Genomic DNA, 15,604 nt, shown 5'->3' on the forward strand with positions numbered 1-15,604 from the left:
GATGGTGGAATCCCACTTTTTTATCTCAAAATTATTCTAGCATGACCAAGCTCACCCCAAAAAACTTTAGAAATTCTTAACCATTGCTTAATATCACTTCTTGCTTTCTTTTTCATTTTTTAAAATAGCAAACTTTTTCTCTAAGTTTTTCTTTAATACCAACAATGTTTTATATTGATCACCTAAGCAAGAGTGCTTAAATATTTCTGAAGATATCAAATTAAAACTAGTCACTGAGAAATACTAAAATTGTCATGCTGATCTAAGAATCAATTTTATGAAAATAAAACAAAGTAATATTATAGTTACCATATTCTCTCAACAACCTGCATGCAGTGCACCATTTCATGATACTAAATAATATAAAGAAAAATTATGTCTAGATAGGATGAACCGTTTACCAGAGATTAATTCAAAGATGCAAAACCAATATCTAGTTCCTTCATCTATTTTAAAAAAAATCATGGTTACCAGGTTAATTTTAAAAGTGAGCTCTAAGTATTAAAACCAAGAGTAATTTAATGGTTACTATATTCTCTTTTGTTGCGACCCGATTTCTTGACGCGGACAGGCAAATTAGAAAGATGTTCCTAATCCGATGCTTCGAGAACACGATCATATCTCCCTACATGGTCTGACCCTGTTCCACCTAAATATGAGACACTTTTATACATTAGTGATATATTTGTCATTGAGATTTTGAGCTATCAATTGCACGTGCTTCTTTATTTTATTGTTTCCTTTCTTTGCCATTTAAAGCTGAAGTTATGATAAAATGTCATGTGCATACTAGATTACCCAAACAAAAACTATAGGACAAGGTCCTTACACATATCTTGCAGTCTATGTGCCAAATCTCTTCCCTTCGATTTTTTTAAGTTGAGGGGTAGTTGACCTAAACTCTCAGGATTTAAGTAAACTTGAAATTTAAATCCGAGAATTTGTACGAGTATATATCATTTTCCATACTTATACACCACAAACCTCCTTATTTACTGAAATTTGTGACTTATGACAATATCTCCCAACATGCATTGTCCTTTCTTGTTTAGGTGTTTCTTCCCTTTGAATATATTTATTTTCTACGACCATAGCACATTATTACATATTGAAAAATGTAGAGAGAATAAATATCTTTGAGGATCCTGAAATCTGTGGTTGGTTTGTCATTTTTTTCACATGAGTGCATTTGCGCATATAACTATAAATAGTAATGGAATTGCACATTTATACATTACTGGATGAGAAAATTGGTTTAATTTAAAAATTAAATAAAAATTCACACAACCCATTATTGTTGTTGTTCTTATTATTATTATTAGTACGTTTTAGAACAATGACATGATTTTGTGTCCCCCATGTGCATTGGTGTTAGTTATGGTAAAAGCAGTGAGAAGAATAACCCTACAAAATGAAATAAAAAGTGTGTTATATTCTCTTTACTCTGCATGTGGTAGCCATCCATCAAAAAAAGAGAGAGAAGAAAATTATACTATAGGATACATAAAAGTTCTCATAACCATGACACATTTCTTTGCCCTGAAAATTTGGTTGAACAGTTATCACACTTATACAATGTATGAAAAGTACACAAAGGTTATGCCTCACAGTGAAAAGTTTACATTATTCATCAAAGTATAGGAGGCAAGAATATAATAAATTTAAAAGGAAGAATAAGAATATCAGGAAAATATATAGTTTGTGAGGGTTTACTAATGAGGGATTGTTGTTATACCTTTCTCAACTTTTTTATATGTGTTAGTCAATGTAAAGGTGAATTTAATGGCCATGAGTGATTCTTATATTCCGTCAAGGAACATTATTCACTATGATTAATATATAGTAGTATATCAATGTTAATTTTAACATTCATGTCACCCACTATATGAGTGATTTCATTGAATCATAACCATTTCTAATACTGAACTAAAGAGAGAGTTATTATTTTTGTTCTTAGTTTTAAGGTAGAAGTGTCATATTATTATATTTAAATGGTAGAAACGTCACAACATATTATATTTTATTTTTTTTAAATTTATCTTATATCTCATTTTAGGAAAGCACTTATATAAATGGTGATTATAATGGATTGTGTGGAGGGTACTTTTTTAGTAGGAATGACAAAATACCCGTCTTATGGGAACCTGCTAAAATATTCGTAACGAGTACCTACAAAAATAGCTTATATGTGAGAATGAATATTATGATACCCTTCCGTGAGTACCCATATATTTATAAATATATTTTTTAATTAAATATTTTATATATTATATTTTTTTATAATTATATATTATCTATTTTTTATTATGCTACAATGAATTTTAATGATTAAAATATAATGATATCTAAAAACTCATTGAATGCATGTGTTTTCCATCATCAACTTGTACATTAATTTAAGTATAATACATATGCCTACTAATATAACTTTTCACATATTCTTATTCATATTCTACCCTCTCACTTTCATATATCTTACCGCTACTTAGTTTAGATTCTCTCAATTAGCTTTGAGGTATTTCTGCCCTTAAACTAAATGGGGAAGATCATCTGTCTTTGACAGTGTCTCATTTTTTTCAAGCTAATCATATATTAATACGTGAATAAAATAAATTTTTTAAAAGCAAAAAGTAAAAAATAGAACATTTTAATTGGTTTGAGACATGGAGTACACACCATTTAGAACATGTGATATTTATCCAAACCATACTAACCATATCAATTTGAACCTTCTTGGAACCAAATTTTAAGAACCATTTATAATGTGGAATATTGGTGAATTTCATTTCAGAATGTCCTCCTTTTACATCAAGAGACAAGAGGGATAACATTATTAGTGATAAGAATCATAAGTGTGAACTATTTGCACTAGAAAAATACCGGTGCTTAAGATATTCTATTATCTTGTATCATAATGGATAATAATTTGGAATTCACTAATTTGTCATTTGACTATGCTTATCTATGCCTTTAATCAAACCCATCGATGTGGACTAGTGATATTGTAGTGTGATATATATTTCTCATATAGATTTTTATGGGCAGACAGAAATCAAATTTCAATAACTATCATAGCATTTTGATCGTATGAATTTTCTATGATACAATGATAATGTATAAAACTCATACTCATATACACATTCTATTTGGCCACGTAAGATATTAAATGTACAATATAAAGTGAATTAATTGTACATAATACATAGATTTTCAAGGTTGGAAAAGATCCTATGATAGAGGGGGAGAGGGATTAAATGTTTAATTTATGTAAAGAACTCTCTAGTCTTTGAAACCATGCTTTTAAAACACGAACGTCTCTTCTGAAATGAGAACTGAGAAGGCATGCAATTCAAAATTATGTATAACTAACTCCAAGCCTGTGATGTAGTAAAGTGAAATATTATTAAATATATATGATATAAAAAGTTTAGTTTGTTTTTTGTGCTCGATGGTACCGTAGTATTTTTTAACACACCGTCGAAAATTAGTTATTTTCTATGTATAAATGCCATTAAGTGATTTTTGCTTCAACTATCAAAGTTTCGATTAGATATACAATAGATTTTTATTGAAAAGGTAAAATAATAGCAATATTTTATTTTAGTGAGTAAAATAAAGACTTATATTCTTTCACAAAAAAATATATGCAAAAGCTTGACTTGTAAATTTATGATAGAATATCAAGATATCGTTTCTTCCATGTAGTAGATGTCATATAATGAATGAAATTAAGACATGATTATTGTATTGTATGGTGAAACCCACAATCACTTAATGATGTTAAAGTATCCTAAAGTGTGGTTAATGTAATTTGCATGATACTACAATAAAATATTAAAATTATTCACATATATGCATAAATAGTTAATAATTTATTGATGAGGATGGTCCGGACCCATGGTTCCACTCCCTTTTGGATAAAATCAAAATAAATGAGATTACAATGACTTTGATAATTTTCTTTACATGAACAAAAATCAATAGACATTATTTTATAAGGCTAAAAAACATATTTAAACTTTAGATATAAGCATACAAAAACCTTACATATTTATGAAAGCAAAATAGCTTTCACTTCTTTTTTACAACTTGAATAGAAGCTTGTTTTAGTGCTGCTTTTACTGCTCTAAAAAATGCTGCTTCCACTTGGACTAAACCATCAAATTACCACTTGCATATGGTGGTATGTTAATGTGTTATATCATTTTCCATCTCTGGATAAAGGTAGCTTTCTGCCATTATAACCGAAGGAATTTGATAAGCTTTTTCCTGAGAAGTTCAGCAATCAGCAACAGAGAATTGGCAATTTATTTTTAAACAATAATTAAAATATATTAGTAAAAGAAAAAAAGGTTTCAACAAAGTAAATGGTAATTGTGTGATGATTGAAATGGAAGAGTGAAATAAATGAAGAGTATAACATCTATGTAAAAACAGTATAAAGATTTATATACAATTAATGTATTATTCATCATATTTATTTATATTACTTTATTTGAAAGTCAATAATGATTAAAAATGAATGATAAATATTATAATGACAATATAAAAATCTCTTACACTATGACTATATACATTTTTTTCTCATACAATTTCACCCAAAAAAACAAAAAGACTACAAATATTGTGGGGCTCAATTGCTCAATATCATGGGGAGGAGACCAATTCCTCTCCGTTACTGGACAGTCCAATACCGAACTATATAATCTTTTGTTTTTGTCATATGTTATAATCTCAATTTAGTAATGGACTTTTTAGTAATGGAGAAGATCCAAATTCCATGGGAGGGTGTCCTTTAGCAATTTAGTGAATGGAGTTAGGAAGCTGACACCTGTCACCCACTCTCACTTTATAGTCGAGTGAAGTTTCTTGTCATTTTCTCATACTACTTTTTATTATTTTTATAAGATTCTTTTATTTTTGCTTTAATTATATTCATATGATCCTTTTAAAACTTGTATATAGTAAATAGGATAATAAATTTGTTACTGAATATTCTTATCCATTCAAATAATTCGAATAGAAAAATAAAGCTATGTAGTTTTGTCAATAAATATCAATTTTAATAAATGTGATACAATTCTTGAAAGATTGTAATATTTATGTATTTGTAAAAATTTACACACGGCTGTTCATTTGTATCGACTATATTTAAATATCAATAATCAAATATAAATGAAGAATGATACATAACATTGTAAAAATATTTTATATGATTAATATATACATCTTTTTCTATCATTTAAAAAAGTTATACATCTTTTTAAAACGCAAATAAATCACGAGGTATAAAATGTCAAAGTTGAAACCTCAGTGAATAAAATATTTTGAGACCAAACTACATGGCTTAAATGTAATTTACCCTAAATAAAATGTCTTTAACATTCGTTTTAATGTTTTATAACTTATCTTTTACAAACAAAACATTATCTTCAAATGCTGCATAAAATGATAATCTTGTTTTCAATCCTTATTTTCAAATGAATAAATAAAGAAAAATGAATATGCAAAGTTTATGGTGCACAAGTGGTCAATCGATGCTCTACTCCCATTTCTTTAATTTATTTCTAAAACTAGCTATATATGCTCCTAATTGTAATTTTCAAACCGAAAGTGTCTTCATTTTTATATCATTTATATTTATATGCATGGGGATAAATCCTTTATACTTAGGGACCAAATTTGTATGGTTAATATAATATAAAGAAGTATAAAAGAATAGTTTTTCCATTGAAGAACACAATTCATTTAAACCTTTATAATGATGTCTCTATATGATAAGCCATTACAATAAAACTATTATCCCTTCCTTCTTGGTCCCCTTTCTTTTTAATCTTCATGCTCTTTCGGTTTTTTCATTCCATATTCTCTATATGGATATTATGAATGGGATATATTCCTTGTATTAGTGATACTTTAGAACTCCTTAGAAAAGAATATTTTAAAAAACTATTTGATATCATTAGTGAGTAATTGATCCCAGTATATTAGCAATCAAAATCTTGTAGATATGACTAATTTTATACTACTCAAGATCGTAAACTATAGTTTAATTGAAAAATAATATATTTTTAGTGGGTAAACATATTCAAAAGGTATCCTTCATCCATGTGACAAATGGAATCCTTCTATGCTTTTCTTCATGTTGATTCCTTAGAATCTACTAGCTAGTTCCATCATGTAGTAAAAATTGTCTATAAGTTGATTAATTCGTCTGCATCAAAAAAAAAGTTGATTAATTCGTATATCACCTAAGTTCAAAACAATTATTTATGCTATTACCATGCTGTGTAGCTCTCTTTGGGAAAGTATGATCAAAGTTGGTGTATAATTTCTTTAAGGTTATGCATGGTCTTATGAAGCAGAAATTTTTGGTTGAGTGAACATATACTTAACTTTTATGTTATTCAGAATATAATATTATTTTATAACAGATACTTAATTGTGAGTTGTTGGGAATATATAAAAAACCCTATAAGTATAGTGCACCAACAATGAAATGTCAAAGAGGAAAATATCCAACACAAAATTTCATAATTATCTTGTATGAGTTTTCATATTTTGGTAATATTGAATAATTTTAGAATTTATCTCCCCTCATTATTTCATTATTGCTCCCCTCTCCTCATTCACCTTATAACCATTCTTGCTTCAGTAGACGGTTTACTATTACTTTTCCTTAGATGGAGATCACCGGTACTAATTTGGTGTTCTCAATTCTATCTCATTCGCTTATATCTAAAAATGTAGATTAAATATATTATTTTTGTAAAATTAAATTAAAATGACATTTTTTATTTGTTAGCAAATACTGATTGATGTGAGACACAAAAAGATAAAAAGTTTAATGACCGATGCTGCTCTTCCCTTTGCCATATACTCACCTGAGAAGCTGCAAAATCCCAAACTTAATTACAAATGAAAGCATTGATTTTAATTTATTAAAAGTTAAAAACCACTATTGCATCTCTCATTTGTTTATGAAAACCAAATCACATTAGTAAGGGGTTATGATCTTAATGAAAACCAAAGCACTAGCAGATTATTATGATTTTCCAATTGGAGTTCATAAGCACAATTGCACTATTTTATGAAGAAAACAGAAAAACCACGCTACACTTTTGTTGGTATGTGAGAGTTCATGAACTCTTAGTTAAAGACAATATTGGAGAAAGAAAATTTAAATAAAAAGAAAATCACATTATATAAAAAGAAAGGAGAAAAAATAGGGGTGAAAGAAAGGCTAAATCATAAATGGCATGATCATAGTAAAATGAAAGTTTTAGATCGAGTCTTAAGTGTAAGTAAAATATTTTCACACCATTAATGTCCATATAACTGATTAAAAAAATTAAATGGTTATTGAAAATATAATAATTCATCACATTAGTTTCGGATAAATATAAATTATAACTCTATTCTTCTTCTTTTTTTTTTGGGTACATTATAACTATATTCTTTAGTTCCTACAAAAGTATTTATTAATCAATTTAACTCCCTAATAGCTGTGTTATTAATAGCGTACCGATCATCAAACCGGTTAGGGTATTGATATAGTGGTATAGCGTTTCAATCGGTGGTTCACTAATTAAACTGTATATTGACGAAATTAGATATAAAAATATAATATATTATTGTTAATGTTGAAAAATTAATAAAAAATTAATATTTTTTTCGATTTCATTAAAAATTTAATTTTAAATAAAAACTGGTCGGTAAGACCGGTACGATTCAATTGAAAACAGGCCAGTATGATCGGCTTTGACCAGTTTTAATCGGTATGATTGCATGACCGGTATAATTATTGTACCTTACCGATATTGAGACCAATTCATTAGTTTATCGATTGAACCGGCCGACAGAAACCGGTTTTTATAACACTGCCTAAAAGCATATTTGTTAGTCAATTAAACCCCTAAAATTATATCACGTCTAATCAATTTAATCATATATATACTTCATATATTAAAACCTGAAGAAAGTATCATTAATTGTTCCTAATATAAATGAATGTTGAATGATGTACTAATTGTGTACATATCTTTATATATATATAGTATATTGTGTATATATATATATGTGTGAGGTAAATTAGTTTACACACAAATTAAATTACGCTAATTACATTCAATCTTATTCATTCATTTTTTAAATTCAATCAACTAAATGGATGAGTGAGAAAAAAATGAATTTTATATAACTTTTAAGTACATGAATTTGATAAACTGTTATTGCATTGTTAATCATTTATGTTTAATTATCATTGACTTTTCAAAAAACTAATACAAAATGAATATTATAAAATAATGTATATAATGAATATAGTGGTCAAAAGAACACCACTTACGAGAATAATGGAGATACGGGGCATCTGAAATTGATTGCGGCACCTGCACTTCAATTTCTATTCCCATTGTAACTGACATTAATTATATTATCTTTTCTCATCCTAATTGCGTTCCAATGTTTTCTATAAAGTTGATGGGAACTATTATTAAACAATGATGAATTGATGATCATCACTCATCAGACTAATAACTTTATCACGACTCACTCATTAGTTCAGTGTTAGTTAACAAGGGAAGATATTTTTTATCCCAAAAGAATAAATACCCTATTGTTTCTGATTAATCAGAAAAAAAATATAATCATTAACTTTTGTATTTAAAATTTTAATTAATTATAGACAGTGATATTTAAAACAACATATTATATGGAACAGTAATTATGCTCCTAAAATATGTAGAACTTAATCATTCACTTTAAAAATAATTTCATCTTAAAAAAGTTTTGCCATTCATATGCTGCAAATGTAGCACACGATATTGCTCTGGCCCATGTAGTAAATCAAAAATTAGGCTTCAACCTCATAGATCCATATAGAGAGGGGGAGGATGATAACAAAAATCTTTTGTAATCACCAATTTGTATCATTGTCATTATGGTTAATGAAAAATAAATACTTGAATAAAAAATGTATAGCCTATTTTTTTGATAAATGATAATTTATTTTTTTATTAATGTGATTGTTTTTCATTAACGGGTATAAAATATTTATGTTTTTCATTAAAATGGGATGATGTGTGATAAGGTAATTACATCCTATATTTTTCTTTCATTTTCTGTCCCCTTTTCATTTTTCTTCTGAGTTGTAGGGGTTAGGTGATTTTATTCTTACTCCCTCACTCACATCAAACTCAATTAGGTGGTAGATATAATGTTTCAGCCATAATTGCTTATATGATCATATTTATGTATATATATTATAATATCAAAGTTTCTAAAAAGTTTAAATTGAAGGATGATCTTAGATTTGTTGTAAGTGGACAAACATATGATAGTTGAAATGATTGTGTGAGTTGAATATCTGTATAAATAAATATACTACATAGCCTCCTAGCAATTATGCTAGTTGGTTAGAAAGCATATGATAGTTGAAATGATTGTGTGGGTTGAATATATCTGTATAAATACATATACTACACAATCTCCTAGCAATGTATGTTTCTTGGTTTAAAAGCATGCGCGCATAGATGGGACAGTGTTAATAATTATACAATATATTGCATAACCCACTACTCGTTCAATCATTCTAACATAAGCAATGATATTTTTCATTTGGATTCACACTCCAACTTCTTTCCAAGTTGATCTACCAGTAGCAACTTGTAAAATAGGTCTTTTGAGTTAGGGATCACAATGTTGTTTTGATACTATACTAGACTACAACATACATTTTATTGGTAATGTTTGAAATATGTAATTATATGAAGTCCTATATTGACTAATATTAGAATAGAGTAGAATATCAATGTTATATATTGGACTCAAGTCCTTTGTTGTAATGCACACAAGATATAAACATCAAATAGAAACACCTCATGGGCAGGTAGGCTCATGGGCGTGCTAGGATTTGTAATCCTTATTCTCTAATAATATATCTTGATAGCCGCTCAATGCTTCCAGGGACATAGTCATAATTGGCCGAACCCCGTTACCAAATTCTCTTATTTCTTCTCTTCTATTTATTCTATGTTCTTTATTTGATTGCTCGTGGCCAACACTGCGCACCAACAATTGATATCAGAGCCAATTGCACCAACAATTGGTATCAGAGTCAATTGGTACATGACACTTAACCCATGCGCTAGATAATGGCTAAAGAGGGTGAAGGCTTGATGGCTAGATAAGGTGTATCAAAGGTACTGGTAAAGATAGATTAGATCAGTGGAAGGAGAAGAAAACACGGCAGAACTATAGTGAGGGCGATATATGTTGATCCAGAACCCCAAAAATTCATGTATTGGGTTAGGATCAAGGTGGAAATAGGGACTCATGTGTTGAGTTTAACCTAGAGACAGTTGCTGACAATATCTCTCTAGATGTTAAGATAATGTTCTTATTTGAGATGAGAAGTTGAATATCCTAAGACGTCACAATGAAGGATGTTAATTGTTAGAAGAACCACAAAAGCAGAGAGACACTAACTGACTTTGATGTAGGGTGTAACATAAGCATTGGTTTTGATGCAAGTTGTAACACGAACATTGGTAGAGATGCAGGAGTGTGACATGTGCATTGGCTTGGATGCAAAGATGTGACACATACATTAGTTAGCATTGACACAAGATATGTGTTGTGGGTATACTCCTTATGGTGGAGTATGATAGTTCTTTTGAACTAGGATTGTCGGAGTAGACAATAGTGGTAGCGGTTGAAGCTTTCTAAGGAAGCTCCAAGGTTCAGTTTGACTGAATATTGAAGAGGACGATTATTGGTGAACTTTTGTGTAGAGGTTCCAATATATCGAAAGACTTCCTCGTAATATGTGGCTAGGCGACATGTTCCATTTGATGGTGGTACGGGAAGCTGCACTACAATTCTGGAGAGCTAGGCTCTTGGTAACATTGTCAAGGATACTCAAAAAGTTTATGCTGTAGGGGAGCAGTTAAAGAGAATTAGACATTGAGTAATTTGGAGTCATATATTCGCTAAGGTGGAGATTCTTGTGTAGATTTTCTAAGGAGTGGGATATTCGTCTATTTCAATCAAGGTGGAGATTGTTGGAGATGTTGAAATATGTTATTATATGAAGTCTCACATTGCATAACATTAGAATAAAGTAGAATATTATATTGGACTCAGGTCCCTTGTTGTAATATGCACCATATTAGTTCACGAGATCCATGTAACTTTCAAGAGACTATAAACAGCAAGGAGAAAGAACAATGGATGAGTGCCATGATGGAGGAGATGAAGTCTCTATATAAGAACCAAACTTGGGAGCTTGTCCCATTGCCCCAGACAAGCGTGTAGTTGGGTGCAAGTGGGTGTACAAGAAGAAGCCAACAATATCATAAAAAGAAGGGGAAAAGTTCAAGGCTCGTCTTGTAGCAAAAGGGTATTCACAGTAGAAGGGGATCGACTACAATGACATTTTCTCCCAGTGGTGAGACACACTTCTATCAAGGTAATGTTTGCCTTGGTAGCTAGCTAGGATATGCACTTAGAACAGATGGATGTGAAGATTGTCTTTCTCCATGGTGAATTAGAGGAGAAAATTTACATAATACAACCAGAAGGGTTTAGTGTAGCTGGACAGAGTCACTTAGTTTGCAAGTTAAAGAAGTCTCTATATGGGTTGAAGCAGTCTCCCAGATAGTAGTACAAGTGGTTTGACACTTATATGTTGAAGTTTGGTTACAACCGATGTGAGTATGATTGTTGTGTTTATGTGAGAAGCATTGATGATGGTTCTTTTATTTTTCTATTACTTTATGTTGATGATATGTTGATTGCTGCTAATCATTTGAGTGATATCAATGAGCTGAAAGTCATGTTAGGTAAGGAGTTTGACATGAAAGATTTAGGGGTTTCTAGGATGATTCTTGAGATGGAGATTCACAAGAATATGGGAGCTAGAAAGCTATGGCTCTCCCAGCAAATCTATGTTGAAAAGATCTTAGAATAGATGAGTTGAATGAGAAGAAAACATGGCGGAATTGTGGTGAGGGCGATATATGGTGATCCATAATCCCAAAAGTTCATGTACTAGGTTAAGATCAAGGTGGAGATAGGGACTCATATGTTGAGTTTGACCAAGAGACGGGTGTTGACAATATCTCTCTAGATGTTGAGAGAATATTCTCATTTAAGATGTGAAGATGAATATCCTAATAGCATGTCTGGAACGTCATAGTGAATAATGTTAATTATTAGTAGACCCACAAAAGCACATGGGTGATGGCTGACTTTGATGTAGTGTGTAACATGGGCATTGGCTTTGATGCAAGGTGTAACATGGACATTGGTAAAGATGCAGGGTGTGACATGTGCATTGGCTTAGATGCAAGGATGTGACACATGCATTGGTTAGCATTGACGGAAGATGTGTGTTGTAGTATACTCCTTATGATGGAGTATGATAGTTCTTTTGAATTAGGATTGTCTGAGTAGACAATGGTGGTAGCGTTTGAGGCTTTTCAAGGAAACTTCAAAGTTCAGTTTGACTTAGTATTAAGGAGGACAATTGTTGGTGAAATTTTGTGTAGAGGTTCCAATATATCGAAATACTGCCTAGCAATAGGTGATTAGGCAACGTGTTCCATTTGATGGCGGTAACACTACAAGTTTGGAGAGCTAGACTCTTGGTAACATCGTCAAGGATACTCATAAGGTTTATGCTGTAGGGGAGCATACTCTTATGTGGAGGAGTTGCTAAAGAGAATTAGACATTAAGCAAGGTGTAATCATATATTTGCTAAGGTGGAGATTCTTGTGTAGATTTCCTAAGAGCAGGATATTCGTCTATTTCAATCAAGGTGAAGATTGTTGGGAATGTTTGAAATATGTTATTATATGAAGCTCATACTGACTAGTATAAGAATATAGTAGAATATCAATGTTATATATTGGACTTAAGTCCCTTGTTATAATGTCCACCATTTATAAGCACTAAATAGAAACACCCCATAGGCAGATGGGCCCATGGTATGCTAGGGTTTGTGGCCAACACTGCACAATGATCACTTCCGCTGTACCAACACATTTGTTCATCTGAGTCTACGTGGAAGGAGAAAAATTAGTAAAAAGATGATCAAGATGAACTAAGTAATATTTTTAGTGCTTTAATGGTGCCTTTGATAAAGTAGAAAGAGAATGGAAAAAGAGTTTAAGGAGAATGAACTATTTTCTCTCATTTAGAATGAAAGAGTTTGAAGAGAAAGAAAATAAAACTTGTGAGACTCACCAACTTTTTGTTTCTTCTCTGGGGTGAGAGGAAAGACTAGAGTTGGAAAAAAAATAGTACATTTACTATAATACACTTATATTTATTAAATGCGTATTATTATCTATAAGGGTTAAAATTGTTTATTTAATAAAAATATATTTCTCTTTCTTCTAATTCTTTCATGTTTCTTTCCTACCAAACAACTGTTACAATTAATCCATTTTCTCATTTATTTCTCTCTACTCGTACTCTTTCTTTCCTACTCATACTTATCGAGTGTGAAATGAAAAAAATCTAAGTCTCACATATGATGGTGGAAGCACTTTAATAATATTTATAAACTTTAATGCCATCACTCACCACAAAACTCTCTACACATGCCTGCACCACCTCTTGGTATCTCATAATTAATTGTTAAGTCATTTCCATAATTAATTGTTAAGTCATTTCCGATAGTATCTCATACAATAGTTTATGATTAATTCATTTTAAGTAGTTTATGATTAATTCATTTTAAGATGTAGAGATCATTATAGTATATCTTATCTTTTCCTACAAGCTTTTACTTGCATTCAATAATGATATGATCCTTGTAAACAGTGGCTGAGGATTATAGGGATAGGTGGGGTAGTTCCCCCTGAATTTTTCTCTACTAGAATATATTTGTTGTTCCATAAAATGTGTTGCTCCGTGCGTTATTTGTTGTGATTGATTATAAAAATACTTAATTATTAAACTTATAAATTATAATATACATTTTTACAATCAATCATAATAAGTAACACATAGAGTGACATAATTTTTGGAAGAACACGTGTACTACATTTACCTACATCCAAATGACTTCTTTATGAAGATACTAACGGGACCTCACATATTTCTTTAATTTGAAGTTTAATAAATAAATATGGTCCAACTTGTATGTCATTCTAAAAATTATACATAATAGATCTAATTCTTTACTCTTAATGAAATAGATTATATACATATTGATAATATATATTCTATGAATGCTTATAAGTCATTTGATATTGATAATATATGTATTTTTGTCCAACAATTATATGCTCTGGATTTTAACGAGCAAGAGAATATTAGTTTGAGATGTCAATTTAAACATTTTATTATTGGTATTGTTAGTCATTCAAGTTTGAAAAACTTTCAACAATATGTCGTTGGTCATATATTGTTTTATCAAATTATTTGTCTTATCTTAACTGTTGTGGTTCAACTAACATAAATATCATTTTCAATAACAAAAACAAGCAAAAAAAATTAGATAGGAAGATAGAAGATGATTTTATTGCAGACAACAAAGTGACTAATATTGAAAAGGAAATAACTGAAAATTTTAGTTATAATGTAATAATGTATGTTTCTTTATTGAATTAATTTTAATTACAATTTGCAATTAAATTTTGTTATCCCTCCTAAAATTTTAATAAAGATCCGCCAATACTTATAAACATGTTTATATAATAAAGTTACATATCAAAATATGATGATGAGATAAAACGAGGATAAAGGAAGAAAAAATTGGAAGGATACTTTCAAATTTTTAAATTTAGACTGTTATAGCTAGTTAATATTCATGTCCGAAATGCATAATAAACTACTCTTATAGTTAATATTCATCTTCATAGTTTTAATTATTCCTTTTTTAATCTAATCAAACACCATGAAGATTACACACTTTTGTATTACTCTTGTAGTTAATGTTCATCTTCATAGTGTTTTAATTCTTTCTTTAATCTAATCATGCCACACACTTTCGTATTACTTTTGACCACCCCAATATAACCTACACTTATCACAAATCATATATTCTCATTTTCAAAATCCTTATATTCTTTCAGCTTTCTTGCTTTCAGAATATGTACGTATCTGCAATGTCACCTTATTTACATTGAATAAAACATTTAATAATTGAATATTCACATTGTATCTTCTTTTACTAATTTAAAACAATTAGCAAAGACAATTGCTCCCTTAAACAATGATTTTTATTGTACAAGTTTGAGAAAAGATATATTTCTTTATGATAAAATATTATATAACAGAAGAAAAACATGAACTTAATGACATGATTCCATATTTTGTGCAAACTAGCTATAGAAGCACCAATTCCTGCTCCCTCGCATGGTAGGCCACGAGATAATATAATCATTATTTGTCTCTATTGCTTTATTCTATACACAATCTTTTCGTATTATTTCATTTCATAGGTTTGTCTATGTCTATAGTTTATCTTCGTGATTCACACGGTGTTTGAGCCGATTAATGTACATTGTTACTCATGAATGATCATATTAAAGTCAAGTCGTATAAATAAAAATTGAAAGATTCATGAGAAAATATCTATACTTACCATGG

Source organism: Lupinus angustifolius, unplaced genomic scaffold, assembly GCF_001865875.1.
Source record: "Lupinus angustifolius cultivar Tanjil unplaced genomic scaffold, LupAngTanjil_v1.0 Scaffold_1_306, whole genome shotgun sequence".
Lineage (NCBI taxonomy): Eukaryota > Viridiplantae > Streptophyta > Magnoliopsida > Fabales > Fabaceae > Lupinus > Lupinus angustifolius.